Source organism: Heteronotia binoei, chromosome 7 (genome assembly GCF_032191835.1).
Source record: "Heteronotia binoei isolate CCM8104 ecotype False Entrance Well chromosome 7, APGP_CSIRO_Hbin_v1, whole genome shotgun sequence".
Taxonomy (NCBI): Eukaryota; Metazoa; Chordata; class Lepidosauria; order Squamata; family Gekkonidae; genus Heteronotia; species Heteronotia binoei.
Window position 1 is genome coordinate 68594640 of NC_083229.1, and position 15325 is coordinate 68609964.

The following is a 15325-nucleotide window of genomic DNA, read 5'->3' on the forward strand; positions in this document are numbered from 1 at the left end:
TTCAAAGCTCAAACCTTCAGGTATTATCCATCTAAACCCCATTCCATTGTCTCTCAATTTTTCTGTCAACTTTTTATATGTTCTTCTATCATTTATCACTTGCCTTGGCAGCTCCTTCATGATTCTCACTTCTACTGCCTCCCACTATCAATGTCTTTTCAAAGTTTTTATTCATGATCCTAAAAAATCATGTCCTTTGTCATATATCTTATGACAACATCTCTTGGTAAATTATTTTTCTTGGCATAAAGTGAGTTCACTCTATACATATAGTCATACATGTTTTTAGTCTCTTCAGGGTCTTCCTCTAAAAATTCTGAAATTATTTTTATTATATATTCTTTTAACTCACCATCCTCCTTTTCAGGTACTCCTCTCAGATGTATCTGAGTCTCCATCAATTTGCAGTCATGGATTGTCACTTTTTCTTGCCCTATCTGTGGTTGGTAGACTTGCTCATCAACAGAGCTTCCTTTTTATAAGGAAACCCTACTTTCTATTATATGCAGCAATACCAACCACACAGTTGCAAATAAAAACACCTGTGGTAGTGGTTCTCTGAGTGCCCTGATGCATGCACACTTATTTCTTTTCTCTCTAATCCAGGTGTGTCAAACATATGGCCTGCAGGCCAGAAGTGGCATGCCTTTAATCAGGCCTGCGGGTCAAGCTTCCCCCCAACATTTCCCCCCCCCCCCCCATTAAAGATACTGCCCATTCCTTCTGCCCAGGCCAGAGGCTCCCTTGTGTGCTTCTGGGCTTTTCTAGTTGTCTCCGATTCCTTGCTTCTTCTCTGCTCCTTCTGGCTGGAGGTGGTTTTGTTTATTTACTAATAGAGGCTCCATATTCTGATCAGCTGCAGTAGTCTGTCAGTTTGATCAGTGAGATTAGAGGTGACTCTGCTGGGCTTTTTCCTCCTTCCTCAAGTTAGCTGCAATTGTTGCTGAAGGTGGTGTCAGTTTCATTTTTTTTTTACAAACTCTGTTTACGTGTTTTTTACAAACTCTCTGTTTACGAACTGAGGTACAAACTGAGGTGACCCTCCTGAGATTCCTCCCCCCCCCTTCATAGCTGCTACCATCTGTGGTTGGGATGAATTGTTTTTTTTGCCAACTCAAAATGCTTCTCTTAGTTTTCAGTCTGTGTAGCTCCAGGTTGGGAAACTCATGGAGTTAAAGTCTGAGGGACGGGGGGACCTCAGTGGGGTACAAGCTGCTGTATTGATGCTTTTCTTAGTTTCCAGTCTGTGTAGGGGTGCCAGCTCCAGGTTGGAACCTTGGAGTTTATATCTCTGGTACCTGGCATTCTATGGCCCAACAAAGTCCCATTTATGTCAGAATTGAGTTTGACACCCCTGCTCTGATCTATGCATGGGTTTCTCTCTCGGCTTGGCTTCGCGAACGAAGATTTAAGAAGGGTGCAATAGTCCACATTTGCTGCAGGCTCGCTGGTGGCTGACAAGACCAATGTGGGACAGGCAGGTCCGGCCACAGCGGCTGCAGGGGAAAGTCTGATTTAGGGTTGGCCCTGTAGCAGTGCGATTCTTCCTCAATCTCCTTTTGTCCTCAAGACCAGCTATGCGTGCGTTCTCAAAGGAAGAGACAGCCTGGTGGATGGTGTGCCTCCATGCTTTGCGATCTGAGGCTAGGTCAGACCACTGGTGATGGTTGATGTGACAGGTGCTAAGGGATTTCTTCAAGGAGTCCTTGTACCTCTTCTTTGGTGCCCCTCTATTTCGATGGCCGGTGGAGAGTTCGCCATACAGGGCAATCTTGGGAAGGCGGTGGTTTTCCATCCTAGAAATATGCCCTGCCCAGCGCAGCTGCGTCTTCAACAGCAGTGCCTCGATGCTGGTAACCTCTGCCCGCTTGAGGACTTCAGTGTTGGTCACAAAGTCACTCCAGTGGATGTTGAGGATGGTGCGAAGGCAGCGCTGATGAAAGCGCTCAAGGAGTCGCAGGTGATGACGGTATAAAACCCACGATTCGGAGCCATAGATGAGGTTTGTCATCACAACCGCTTTGTAAACATTGATCGTTGTGCCTTTTTTCAGATGCTTGTTGCTCCACACTCTTTTGTGCAGTCGGCCAAATGCACGGTTTGCCTTTGCCAGCCTGTTGTCAATCTCCTTGTCGATCTTGGCATCTGAGGAGATGGGTTAACTCTGGCTATATAGACTATGAAATGGACCTTGTATCTGAAGGAGAAAGCATGTGTCCAGCAGAAGAGTCATAGAATTCCAGCTCAGTGTTGCTCATCCTCTGCTGTGTTTCAGCTTTGTCCCTTTTTGCTACTTGTGCTGACAGTGTTCTGTTGGCATAGCAGTTCCACTAGTTTGTAGTGCTGGCACAACAATTATATTATGCTAGAATAAAGAACTACACCAGCATAATGTTGTGTTCTTCTGGTGTAGGGGAATTCAGTAGCAGTCCTATTATGCCCAGTAAATTTAATATGTAAGCTGAAGCTGAATGCATTTTTTGCCTCTGTCTTCACTGCGGAAGATAAGTGCTTGCCTACTCCAGAACCACTGATTTCAGGAGAGGGCTCTTTAGCTTGGAGAGACAATGACTGAGGGGTGACATGGTAGAGGTCTACACGATTATGCATGGAATAGAGAAGTTAGAGAAAGAAGTACTTTTCTCCCTTTCTCACAATACTAGAACTTGTGGATACTCAATGAAATTGCTGAGCAGTCAGTTTAGAACAGATAAAAGAGTGATTAACACATGGAATTCATTGCCACAGGAGGTGGTGACAGCTACATGCATAGATGGCTTCAAGAGGGGATTGGATAAACATATGGAGCAGAGGTCCATCATTGGCTATTAGCCACAAGGTATAGATGGAACTCTGTCTGGGGTAAGATTGGACTCTGTCTGGGTCAAGTGATGCTCTGTATTCTTGGTGCTTTGTGGGGGGCAACAGTGGGAGGGCTTCTAATATCCTGGCCCCACTGGTGGACCTCCTGATGGCATCTGGTTGTTTGGCCATTGTGTGACAGAGTGTTGGACTGGATGGGCCATTGGCCTGATCCAATATGGCTACTCTTGGGTTCTTATGATTTTATTAATTGTTTCGTTTTTCACTTTTGTTTAGTTTGAAGCCCAGTGCTGAAAACCACTTTTGCTGCACATTTATTCTTGTGATAGTGACTTTTAGACAAATTTATTTGGACAAAACGTCTGTGGGATTTTTTTTTTGCAAACAAGAGTTGTTTGGATTCTTGCTTTTTGTGAGTGGGAAGAGGAGTAAAGGTTTATAATCAGATGTTAAGAATATAGGTGTATGTTATTTTAGATACAACCTTGTTTACATTTTTTCATGCTCCAGTGATTAGTCATAAATGGACCTTAAGTAATTTGTGAGTACACTGATTGGAATTGGCTAGGTGTACAAATCTTACTGACAAATGTCTAGCTTCTGTAATACCTAAAGCTAACAGATATTTTTGTTGTTGTTCAGTTGCACAGTCAAGTTTGTAGCTACATATGAATGATGTTGCTCTTGTATATTATGCTGCCTTTTGGTGGAATGTTGACAGAATGGCATTTTTTTTAGCCCTACTAAGAATTTCCCACTGGCTGCACACATAGCACACTAATCCTTCACTGCCCTCCCCACCCCCCTTCACTAGCTAGGTCAAATGGAGCATTCTACATTTTCATCTCCCACAGGTCCTCCCCTTATTGGAAAAATGTTATCCGAAGACCCTTCTCTCAGCAGATGTTTTTTAAGAAATTGCAACATAAAATAATCCATTTAAGATAGACATTGAAAAAGAGTAGGGACAGTACTAGATTATACATGAATAAAATGTAATTTAACTGGCTACCATAATTCTCACAAATCAAGTGGATAAACTATGTTGCTCAGTTCTTTAACTGTCCTTGTTTAGATAATTAGTATTACTGTATTATTATATTCTGCCTTTCTCATTGATAATAAAGGTGGATTACACAATGTAATTCAATACAAACAATAGGATGAGGCATAAAATGAGCAATGTAATAGGACTGGGATTGCAAAAGACTGAAAAAAAGCATAAGTATTAAACATGGCATGCTATACAAGAAGTAAATGATACTACATAAGTAGAAATAAACAGCACTGAGAACAAGATAATGAGCAACAGGTAATACATACCCTATGCTGTAATAAAATCTACAAATCTATTTTCTTTGAGACATCTGGACCATTCCTTTATAATATAGCCCTACCACCTTAATTAAAGTGCAACTCTGAACAATTCTATTTTACATAGGTTTTGGAATGCCAGAAGCATGGGAGCTTGCCTGACCTGCTCAGATAGGGCATTTTATACGATGGGGCCCCTATAGAGAACTCACATATATAGCCAGTACCTGCAGAAGGCTCTGTTCAGGTGAGCAAAATTGTTGTAGTAGAACATAGGAGGAAATGAGGGCTGTGATATGTGATGAGGAAAAAAATATAAAAGGGCTGCACCAACCACAGGCTGAGGCTGATGGTGCAAAATGAGGTAAAAGTGTATTTTATTAAGGTAAAGGTAGTCCCCTGTTCAAGCACCAGTCGTTTTTGACTCTGGGGTGACGTTGCTTTCACAGTGTTTTCACGGCAGACTTTTTACGGGGTGGTTTGCCATTGCCTTCCTCAGTCATCTACACTTCTCCCCCTCCCCCCCCAGCAAGCTGGGTACTCATTTTACCAACCTTGGAAGGATGGAAGGCTGAGTCAACCTGGAGCCGACTACTTGAACCAGTTTCTGCTGGGATTGAACTCAGATTGTGAGCTGAGGGCTCCGATTGCAGTACTGCAGCTTTATCACTCTGCGCCATACCACTCTGAGTATTTTATTACTCAGTTAAAATTTCCAAAAAAATTCCCTATGTGTTTGCCAAAAGTCTTTCTAAGGGTATCTGTAATATATGATATAAAGTTACACCAGTTACACAACTGTTTACATAAATAATATATAGCTAAATTATATAAATAAATAAGATATTGTATTAAAGGTAAAAATAGGAGGCCATTGGAGTAACTGCAGAATGGGTGTAACATGCATGCTCCAGCTAACTTCTGATAATAACTGAACTGTGGGATTCTGTGCCAGAATTCTCATGGGAAGATTAATGTAGATCTTGCAACAGTAGTCTAGTCTCAGGATTATGATATAGATCCAGGCATAGCTGATGATTGAGGGGGACTGGAAGAACAAAGTTTTGAGGAACCAAGTCAGCCGGAGGCAGGACCAGTGCCAGGCTTTTTGGTTCCCTAGGGGAGGCCACCCCACCGGCCTCCCCCTCTACTGACAGCCCCCCACCAACTCCTCTACCCCCAACTTCCTGCCCTGTCAGCCACCCACTGGGCTGTGCCCTGCCATCCCCCCCCCCTGCATGGTGGTTCCTGACCATGTGCAGTTCAGCCCCTAGCCACTGCCCACAAAGCAGGTTGGTGGGTGTCCTCTGGCATGCCTCCTCCCCGGCTGCTGTTACTGCCACTGATGCACTGGCAAGGGAGCCAAATGGGACTGGGGAGGCAGAGCACTTGGTTGGCCAAGCACTTGGCGCGCTCCAGTGGGGCTGAGCAGGCGGTGCTGTGCTGGGTGAAGTGAGTGGTGGTCAGTCTTTCCCCAGGCTGTCTGCCCACCCCACTGCCACGAGTCATGTGGGAGGCGCCCAATTTGGCAACCCCTGAGGGCCGCCGCCCTAGGCAACAGCCTAAGGTCACCTAGTGGGTGCACCGACCCTGGCTGGAGAGCCCCTGAAGCCAGTGTCATGCTGCAGCATTTCTATTTATTTTAATCTAGTTCTGGATGCAGCCACTAGGGAACTCTGAGCACATTAACAGGCATTCTGCTATCAGCTAGATTTGTTCAGCATGCTAAACCCATCAACCAAGCCAGTACTGGCACTCTACTATCAGACTTGCCTTTCATTCTAAGCGCATCAGCCAACCAAGCACTGGAGCAACACAACATAATGTGTTGATGGCTGATACAGTAATTGCCTGCCTGCAGGTTGTTTTGTCCAATGATCTAACCTTTCTCTCTTTCTTTCCTTGTGTCCAGCTTAGCCAGATCTTGGGAAATAGTAGTTAAGGTATGGCAGCAAAATAAAACAACCTTTTCCTCTTTTTCTCCACCTAATTTTTCTGTAGTCCTCCTGCTTTTGGGGGCTCCAGTCTGTTGCCAGCCAGCTGGCTGGTGGGAGAAACTTCACACCAAACAGGAACATCATTCTGCAATGTCCCTGATGCAGTGATGTCACACTGAAATGATGTCATCATGCCAGGGATGTTTTGCAACAACACTGTGATTTTATAGTAACCCCCTCCAGAAAAAAGAGTTTTTGTCCAAAATCTAGAGCATTCCCTGTGACATTAGCAATGTGATGGCATCGCACTGTCTTTGTGCTAGAAGACTCCTGGAGCAGCTCCATGATCCCCTCCCTGCCACCAGCAGCCAGGTAGGGCCTGGCAACCCTGAATTTATTTTCAAGTCTTGGTCTTTCTCATTCCTACCTTGCTTGACCACAGAATGTGTTTAACAGTAAAACATTTTGACTTTACTTAATAGTAAAACATTTTGACTTGACTTAATAATAATACAGTGGCAAACTTTTGTTAATATTATGAACAGAAAAGGAGGAGTTAATATTTCTGCATGCTCTAATAAAATAGTAAAAGGATGCTTCCAGCTCCACTCTTTATATGCATGATAATGGAACAGTAATCTGTTTTAGTGGTTATAGATGTAGAACAGAAGTTAGAACTCCCAGTTCAGGCACTAGGTTATCATTATTACTAAGTTGTTGAAAGATGTCATATAGGCTATTTTGCTGTATGACAAATGATGTAATCTTTTAAATGTAATTAAAAGTTACATTTATAACAAAATATCATACCTAGTCTTTCTCCCCAGTAGGAACACAAACCTGCATTGTTCTCTTGTCTGCCATTTTATCCTCATAACATCCCAGCCAGGGGGAGGTGTTCAAAAATCCTAATGGGGGTTGTGAGACCTCGACCAAGGAGCCCAGTAGCCAAGCCCCTTTGCTTGACATGAGTAGAAGGTATGGGTGGCTCAGAGCCCTGAGTGCATTGGACACCATCTCAACTGAGGAATGGTGTTCACAAATCTCAATGAGCAAGAGTGTGTGTCTTCAGCCAAGGAGCCCCAGTAACTAAGCACGTCTGCTCGTCATGAGCAGAGAAATGTGTGCCTCAGAACCCTATCCACCAAACACCACCTCAGCCTTCCAAGGCAAGGTTTGTGTCATGCCTTTGGTATTTCTTGAAAGTTGCCTATACGAATACTAGCCAACCCTGTTTAGCTTCTGAGATCTGACAAGATTGGACTAGCATGGGCTATCCAGGCCAGAGCCAATTTCTGATGTATATGCAGGAGAAAAGATTATATGAGCCTGAGGACCTCCTTGTCTCTCTTTTATAACAAGAAAACATGGTTGGTTTTTCTGTGAACTGCACCTTAATGTGCTTCTCATTTTGCCTGATTTGAGTACAAGAGTATTTAGTTTGGGCATGTATGAAAATAATTGCTCAATATGTAGGTACTATCCATAAGGCTGCTCTGAGTCAGTTGCCATTAGAAGACTAATACATTTTTGTCTGTAAGAAAATACACAGTTGAAGCAAGCCTAGCAACTGTTGCCATGGGAAATGATTATGTAGGCAAGCATTTGATAAATCCACCAAAATTAGCAAACTTGCTATTAATGTGTTGGGACTGAAAGGCGTAGCCAAGTTTATGGAAACACTAATATGGAGTTTATAGAACTATAATAAGAAATGTTCTTAGAATCACAGATGATGCCTATTCTATACCTCATTTAAAAAACTCTCAAATTCATGATTCTGTATTCATTATCTGTATAATTGTCTTATACAGACACATGGCCTAAATTTTAATGTGAAATTACAACATTTGTATATCAGTACTCTCTCTCTCTCTCTTGCTCTGTGTGTGTGTGTGTGTGTGTGTGTGTATAAACCATCTATTTTAATTTCCCTTGTAAGCTGTGGATATATAGTTAAAAAAACTTGGTGAATATTTAGTTTTAAATTTATTGTATTTTCTCATCTTTTCATTATGATAGACTACAGCAGGTAGTACCCCTGTGGTATCTTTGGAATACTGACATAGAATAGTGATCATGCACAACCACAAAACATAAGGAAGTGATGATGTACATAACTGTTGTTAGCCGGCCTGAGCCCGTTAGGGGAGGGTGGGATATAAATGCAATAAAATAAAAAAATAAGTAACTCTAATAGTAACTCTTCAACATACCAAGCAGAAGCTATGCTTAGCAAGATGTCTTTTAAAATAAGCATATTGTTTAAAAATATTTTCTTGCATATACACAACTTACCTCCAGTCACACAATGAAGATCCTTGTGCCATTTTCCCTTCTTTAATTCACAGCCAGTTTATGGCAAACCTGTAGGGTTTTCCTTGGTGTTCTGTCATTTAAATACTAACCAGGGACAACTCTGGTTTAGCTTCTGAGATCTGAGGAGATTGGGCTAGTCTGGGCTCCCCAGGTAAGGGCAATATCATCTAAAAAAAATCTGCACAGCCAAACAGATCTCCATTGGCTAATCAGAAGCCCTTCTGGACAAAAGTCCCACCTATTCCTGCCCACTTTCTTAAAACAGTTGTGTGTGCCAGAAAGGGTGTTGGCAGGTACTATTGATGCAATGGGGGCTAGACAGTAATATCTGACACTCAGCTGTGCAGGTAATTATAAATTCTGTAGAGGACAATTTTGCACTGACTGTAGTTTCAGAAACTGGAAATGTCACTTCTGGTGAAATGTGCTTATTTTGGTTTTCACTCACACTCAGTTTGACAGCAATAGGGCCAGAATAATAATATTATTATTATTATTATTATTAATGCCAAGAACACAAATTTGATCTGTCCCCATTTGGAGGTCATTCAATGCAAGCCCCCTCCACCATGCTGTAAAGTCTTCAGGAAGGGTCTTGCTTCAAGAGCTTGATTTATCTGGTATCAAGTAGGTTGGCACAAGGCAATAGCAACAACAACCCTACCCTAGACTTCAAGAGTAGCTTTTCAGTCACTGCAGATAAAACTTATGAGTTCATCGGCTAACATGTAGTGATGGGCCTGGTTTAACAAATCATAGAATCATAGAGTAGGAAGGGACCTCCAAGGTCATCTAGTCCAACCCCCTGCACAATGCAGGAAACTCAGAGATACCTCTCCCTAAATTCATAGGATCTTCCTTGCTGTCAGATGACTAGCCTCTGTTTAAAAACCTTCAAGGAAAGAGAGCCCACCACCTCCTGAGGAAGCCTGTACCACTGAGGAACCGCTCTAACGGTCAGGAAGTTCTTCCTATTGTTGAGCGAGAAACTTTTTTGATTTAATTTCAACCCATTGGTTCTGATCCTACCTTCTAGGGCCACAGAAAACAATTCCACACCATTCTGTATATGACAGCCCTTCAAGTACTTGAAGATCATATCACCTCTCAGCTGCTGTCTCTCCAGGCTAAACATGCCCAGCTCCTTGAACCTTTCTTCATAGAACTTGGTCTCCAGACCCCCTCACCATCTTTGTCGCCCTCCTCTGGACCCGTTCCAGCATGTCTATATCCTTCTTAAATGTGGCGCCCCAATCAGAACACAGTACTCCAGGTGAGGTATTACCAGAGCAGAGTAAAGCGATACCATCACTTCACGTGATCTGGACACTATGCTTCTGTTGATACAGCCCAAAATTGCATTTGCCTTTTTAGCGACCACATCACACTGTTGACTCATGTTCAGCGTATGGTGCACTAAGAGCCCTAGATCCTTTTCACACATACTACTGCTAAGACAAGTCTCCCCCATCCTATAACCATGCATTGGATTTTTCCTACCTAAATGCAGAACTTTATATTTCTCCCTGTTAAAATTCATTTTATTGGTTTTAGCCCAGTTTTCCAGCCTGTCAGCATCATCCTGTATCCTGTTTTCTACTGTATTTGCAACCCCTCCTGATTTAGTATCATCTGCAAATTTAATAAGCATTCAACTATTCCTTCATCCACATCATTTATAAAGATGTTGAACAAAACAAGTCTCAGGACAGATCCTTGAAGCACTCGTCACTCCTCTCCAAGAGGATGAGGAACCATTCACACGCATTCTTTGGGTGCGATCTGTCTACCAGTTACAGATCCACCGAACGGTAGCAGGATCCAAACCACATTTTACCAACTTGTCAACAAGGATAGTATGTGGAACCTTATCAAAAGCCTTACTGAAATCAAGATAAACGATGTCTACAACATTCCCCTGATCCAGCAAGGTAGTCACTTGCTCAAAAAAAGAGATCAGGTTAGTCTGACATGACTTGTTCTTGAGAAACCCGTGCTGGCTCCTAGTAATCACAGCCATCTTTTCTAAATGTTCCAGGACTGACTGACTGATGATTTGTTCTAAATCATAATAATTGTATAAAGTATATGTATTATTCTGTTAGCTGGTACTAACACAGCATTTGCTTCCTCCTATAATTTTATCCCCACCCCATAGTGCCTCATGAGCTATGCAATTCATAGAATCCTACAGTTATATTATATTATTATGCTAGAGAAATCAGGTAGGCAAATAATATGACTCCCACCTTTTATTACTTACTGGAGGTGGGTGGAACAGATGGGAAAATCTGAATAATTTCAGTCAGACTTCATGGAAAGCCTATCAGTATAATCATTAAAGTTCACACCCCAGCTACAGATACTGATGAGGAAGAAATTGAAAGCTTTTGTGCAAGTATCCAGGAAGAAATTGATCATTCACCTGAGCAAGATTTGCTGGTAATCCTAGGTGACTGGAACACAAAAGTAAGAAACAAAGCTGAATCGGATACTGTTTTAAGATTTTGGCTAAGATCATGGAACAAAGCAGGAGAAGGACTCATAGAATCCTGTGAAGACAACCAGCTGTTCATTGCAAACATGTTTCAGGCAACTGAATAGACAATCATATACATGGACATCACCAGGGGGCCAGTTTTGAAATCAAAGAGACTTACCTAATCAGAAGCAGAAGATGGAGAAGCTCTGTCTGCTCTACTAAAAGAAAACCAGGAGCTAATTGTGTTATAGACCATGAATTATTAATATCGCTAACTAGAATAAAGCTGGAAGATCAACACCAAAGCATTCATACAACCTAAATATTATCCCCGAAGAGTTTAAAAACCATGTAAAGAACAGATTTGCATACTAAATTCAAGTGAATGGGAACCGGGAAAACTATGCATTGAAATCAATGGATGTCTGGTGTAATTATTGAAGTTGCTAAAGATAGATCAGAAATAAAAGTGAAAGGTTAAAGTAAAAAAATCAGAAGTCAAATGTAGCATTCCAGTGGTTGACACATAAAGACAAAGGTATTATTATAATAGCCATGGTAAAGAACTAGAAAAGAAAAAGAAATCTGTTCTACAAGAGCCAAAAAGTCAAGGCAAAATTTAAAGCACTGTTAGGCATGCTGAAAGATCAGCATGGAAATAAATTAACTGTAGCTGTACAGGATGAAATAAAGAAAAGATGGAACAATACACTAATGAGCAATACAAAAGAAAAGATTACAGGTTCCATCCAAGAAGAATCTTTTGAAGAAGAACCTGCAATTTTAGAAGGACAGAATATGAAGGACAGATTCCAATTGGCAGAACTGTCAAGCAAGAATGTATTTTGTTTCCCTATTTCTTCAGTCTATATACAGAACAAATAGGAAAAGCTGGATTGGATTTAGAAGGTGGTGGAGTGAAAATTAGTGGAAGGAACCTTAAGAGTTTGAGTTATGCAGATGATGCCACATCACTAGCTCAAAATAGTGAAGAAAATGACTGTTTTGGAGGATACAGTCTATGGCATTATACCCTGCTAAGGTCCCTCTCTTCCCCTTCCTCAAGTTCTATGCCAAGATCTCCAGAAATTTCCCAATTCAGAGTTTGCAGCCCTAGGCAGAAATCTGGAAAAGTCAAGCAGGCATCCTAAGATTTTTCCTGCTGTCTATGCCAGTTGTGGTATTCATGCTACAAGTTAACCACTGTGATGCCATATGCATAAGAACACTTGTGTGCAATGTTAATTCATTTTTAAGTGTTTCCTTTAGATTCCATTCATGCAATTATTAACGGATTTTGGAATTCCTATTCACTGGCACATAATGTTGACATTCAGTTGTGAACTAAATCTAGTCAGAATGAATTCTTAGTGTCAGAAAAGTTTGATTGGCCAGAGCTACAGCTTCAGCAGGTATCACCGTGTGATCATGCTTTTCATGTCAGTGTTTTGTTTTGTCTTTGCAGCCTGAGGTTGTAATTCCCTGCTTGTGGCAAATGCTGCATCTGACTTTCTAATTTTGAGTAAAACTGAAAAAAGACATGAGTACTCTTCATATGGTGCAGTTAATTAAGTTTATTCTATGAAGGAATTAATTAAACTGTTGTAAATTAAAATAATAGTAATAAATTTTATGTAGGTTGGCTAAAAAAAAAATTGCCAGTGTTCCTTGGCAATCTCCATTCATAAGTCTCCAGCTGCTATCAAAAACAGAGATACTAAAAATTCTTCTCTTAGCTTCTTATGATCTTTGACAGTGCTGTTCACTTCTTTTCCTCTTTATCTTCAGGATGTTTCTATGAGGTAAGTCAGGCAGAGAGAGTCACTAGTCCAAATTCCCCCATTGGGCTTCATGAATGAGTATGGATTTGAACCTATGTGTATATTTAATAGAAGTGCAGGCCTGGCACATCCAAGTAGGTCAGGTAGGCAGCCGTCTAGGGCACCACCAGGCCTCAAGGGATGCCAGGCACCAACCCCCCCCCCCAACCCTCTTCCCATAGCTGGCTGAGACTTCATGGGAAGCCAAGCCACCAGTGCAGCTTCCCGGCTATGCCAGGGAAGTTTGCAAATAAAACCACTGGCAGCAAGAGGTGGTGTGGTGTGAAGGAAGCACATTTACATAGTACAAATTCATACTTAAAATAATAAAAATACATAAAATTACATTAATATAATAGGAATATCCTATAACTAATAAGATAGCAATAGAACTGCCTTAAAGGTTAATATCATAACCTTGAACCTGATTCAGTACTCCACCAGGAGACAGTGCAGCTCACACTGGTGCTATACATGGAGGCCCCACGTGGACCTATGCTGCTGCATTCTGTATCAGTTGGCATTTCTGGGTCAGTCTCAAGAGTAGCTCTATGTAGAACAAGTTACAGTAATTCTGTCTGGAGGTGACTATTATTGTAGCTAGGGCAAGGCAGAATAATTAGCAGGGCAGTTGCCTGACATGGTGTAGATGGAAGAACACTAGTCTGGCAATATTTGCAATCTGGGCCTCTGTTGATAAGGAGGCATTCAGAATCACACCCAGGCTCTTGACAGTTGATGCTGGTATCAAGGGCACACTGTCAAGAGCCAGGAGTCATCATCCCAAACCTGAGTCTCCCCTGCCATCCACAGAACCCCCATTTTGACATGATTTAGTCTCAGCTGGCTATTTCAACCATCCCACTATGGCCTCCAAACCCTCAGCCAGGCGGTATCTGTCAGGCTGTTGAGGCGGTATCTGTCAGGCCACCCATCAGCAGATATAACTGGGTGGTGTTGTTAGCATAGTGGTGACATCACAACCCGAAATTCCACATCAGTTGGGCAAGGGGGCGCATATAGATTTTAAACAACATCAAGGAAATTTCTTTCCCTGCCAGATTGTTCAGATAAACCTAAACACTGTTTAAATCTTATTATTACTTTAATTTTATATCCTGCCCTCTCCACAAGTGGACTCAGGGCAGGATATGTGTGCCTAACATGTCATTTCTGCAGGGGAATTTTGATAAAGTGATGCAACAACAGGGTGATTGTTTTATAGAGGTGACTAATAAGATGGTCACCTTGTCACAGTTGGCTACCATAGACCTGGCAGCCTGCAACTGCTGCTGGGAAGGAGATAGGGTTGTCAACTCCAGGTTAGGAAATTCCAGGAGATCTGAGGGGTAGAGCCTGGAGAGGGTGGGGTTTGAGGAGGGGTAGGACCTCAGAGCAGTACAATGCCAGAGACTCCACAACCAAACCAGCTATTTCCTCCTGGGGCACCATTGTTACCAATATCCAGGTGAGGCCTGGAGATCACTCAGAATAACAACTGTTCTGCAGATGGCAGAGATCAGTTTCCCTGGATAAAATGGTTACTTTGTCAGCTGGACTCTGTCATTGTACTGTTGTGAGGTCAGTTCCTTTCTGCTTTGGCCCACATTGTGATTTTGGACCAGTCAGATTTTGGACCAGTCAGATACCTCACAGGGTTGTTATGCCAGTCAAAAGATGAGAATGATGTAAGCTGCTTTGGTCCCCTCTGTGGAGAAAGACTCCACTTTTCCTAGGTAGAGGCTATAAGGAGGGCAGAAAAAGATGGAAAGCTGAAGTCCAGTTCCCCTGCAGAAAAAGACCTCCTTGGATAGGTGGGAAGACACCAAAGTTGGGGGGCCTTCACTTGGGTGAGTGGATGGGAAGACAGCAGGAGGGGCAGTCGCCCAGAACCTCTTTCTAGAGTATTTTCCCTCACAGTGGGCCTTATTCCTAGTATTAGACGTAAAACAGGAATAAGGGTAGTTAAACCACAGTGAGTGTTATAATGATAAATCTGTCTTCACTACTTCTTTGGCTGGTTATTCTCTGCCAGTTGAGTGGGTCATAGTGGTGACCTGGGGAAGCTTGAAAACTTCTGATTGTCTGGTGAGGAATGAGTTCAGGTGCTTGAGCTGAGGCAGACCCTCTACACAAGACAGGGAAATCAGAGACACTAGGACAATAAACAAGAGAAGGCAACTGCATGTTCATAGAAGCCATTGCAGTTATCTTCCCAATATCTCACTGGAGAAAGCATTGTGAACATAAGAGAAGCTGTGCTGGATCAGGCCAATGGCCCATCCAGTCCAACACTCTTTCACACAGTAGCCAAAACACAGATGCCATCAGGAGGATCCACCAGAACTCCAGAAGCCCTCCCACTGTTCTAAACACACTTCTCGTCAATTTCAGAGTGCCATGAGTTCTTGTATCGTAAGAAAAGAAGTAAAGTACTTCTTTCTCTACTTTCTCTATCCCATGCATAAACTATCATGTCACCCCCCAATTGTCATTTATCCAAGCTAAAGAGCCCTGACCTCTTTAACTTTTCTTCATAAGGAAAGTGTTTCCTCCCCTTAATCATTTTGGTTGCCCTTTTTCTGCACTTTCCCCAATGATATAATATCTTTTTTGAGGTGTGGTGATCA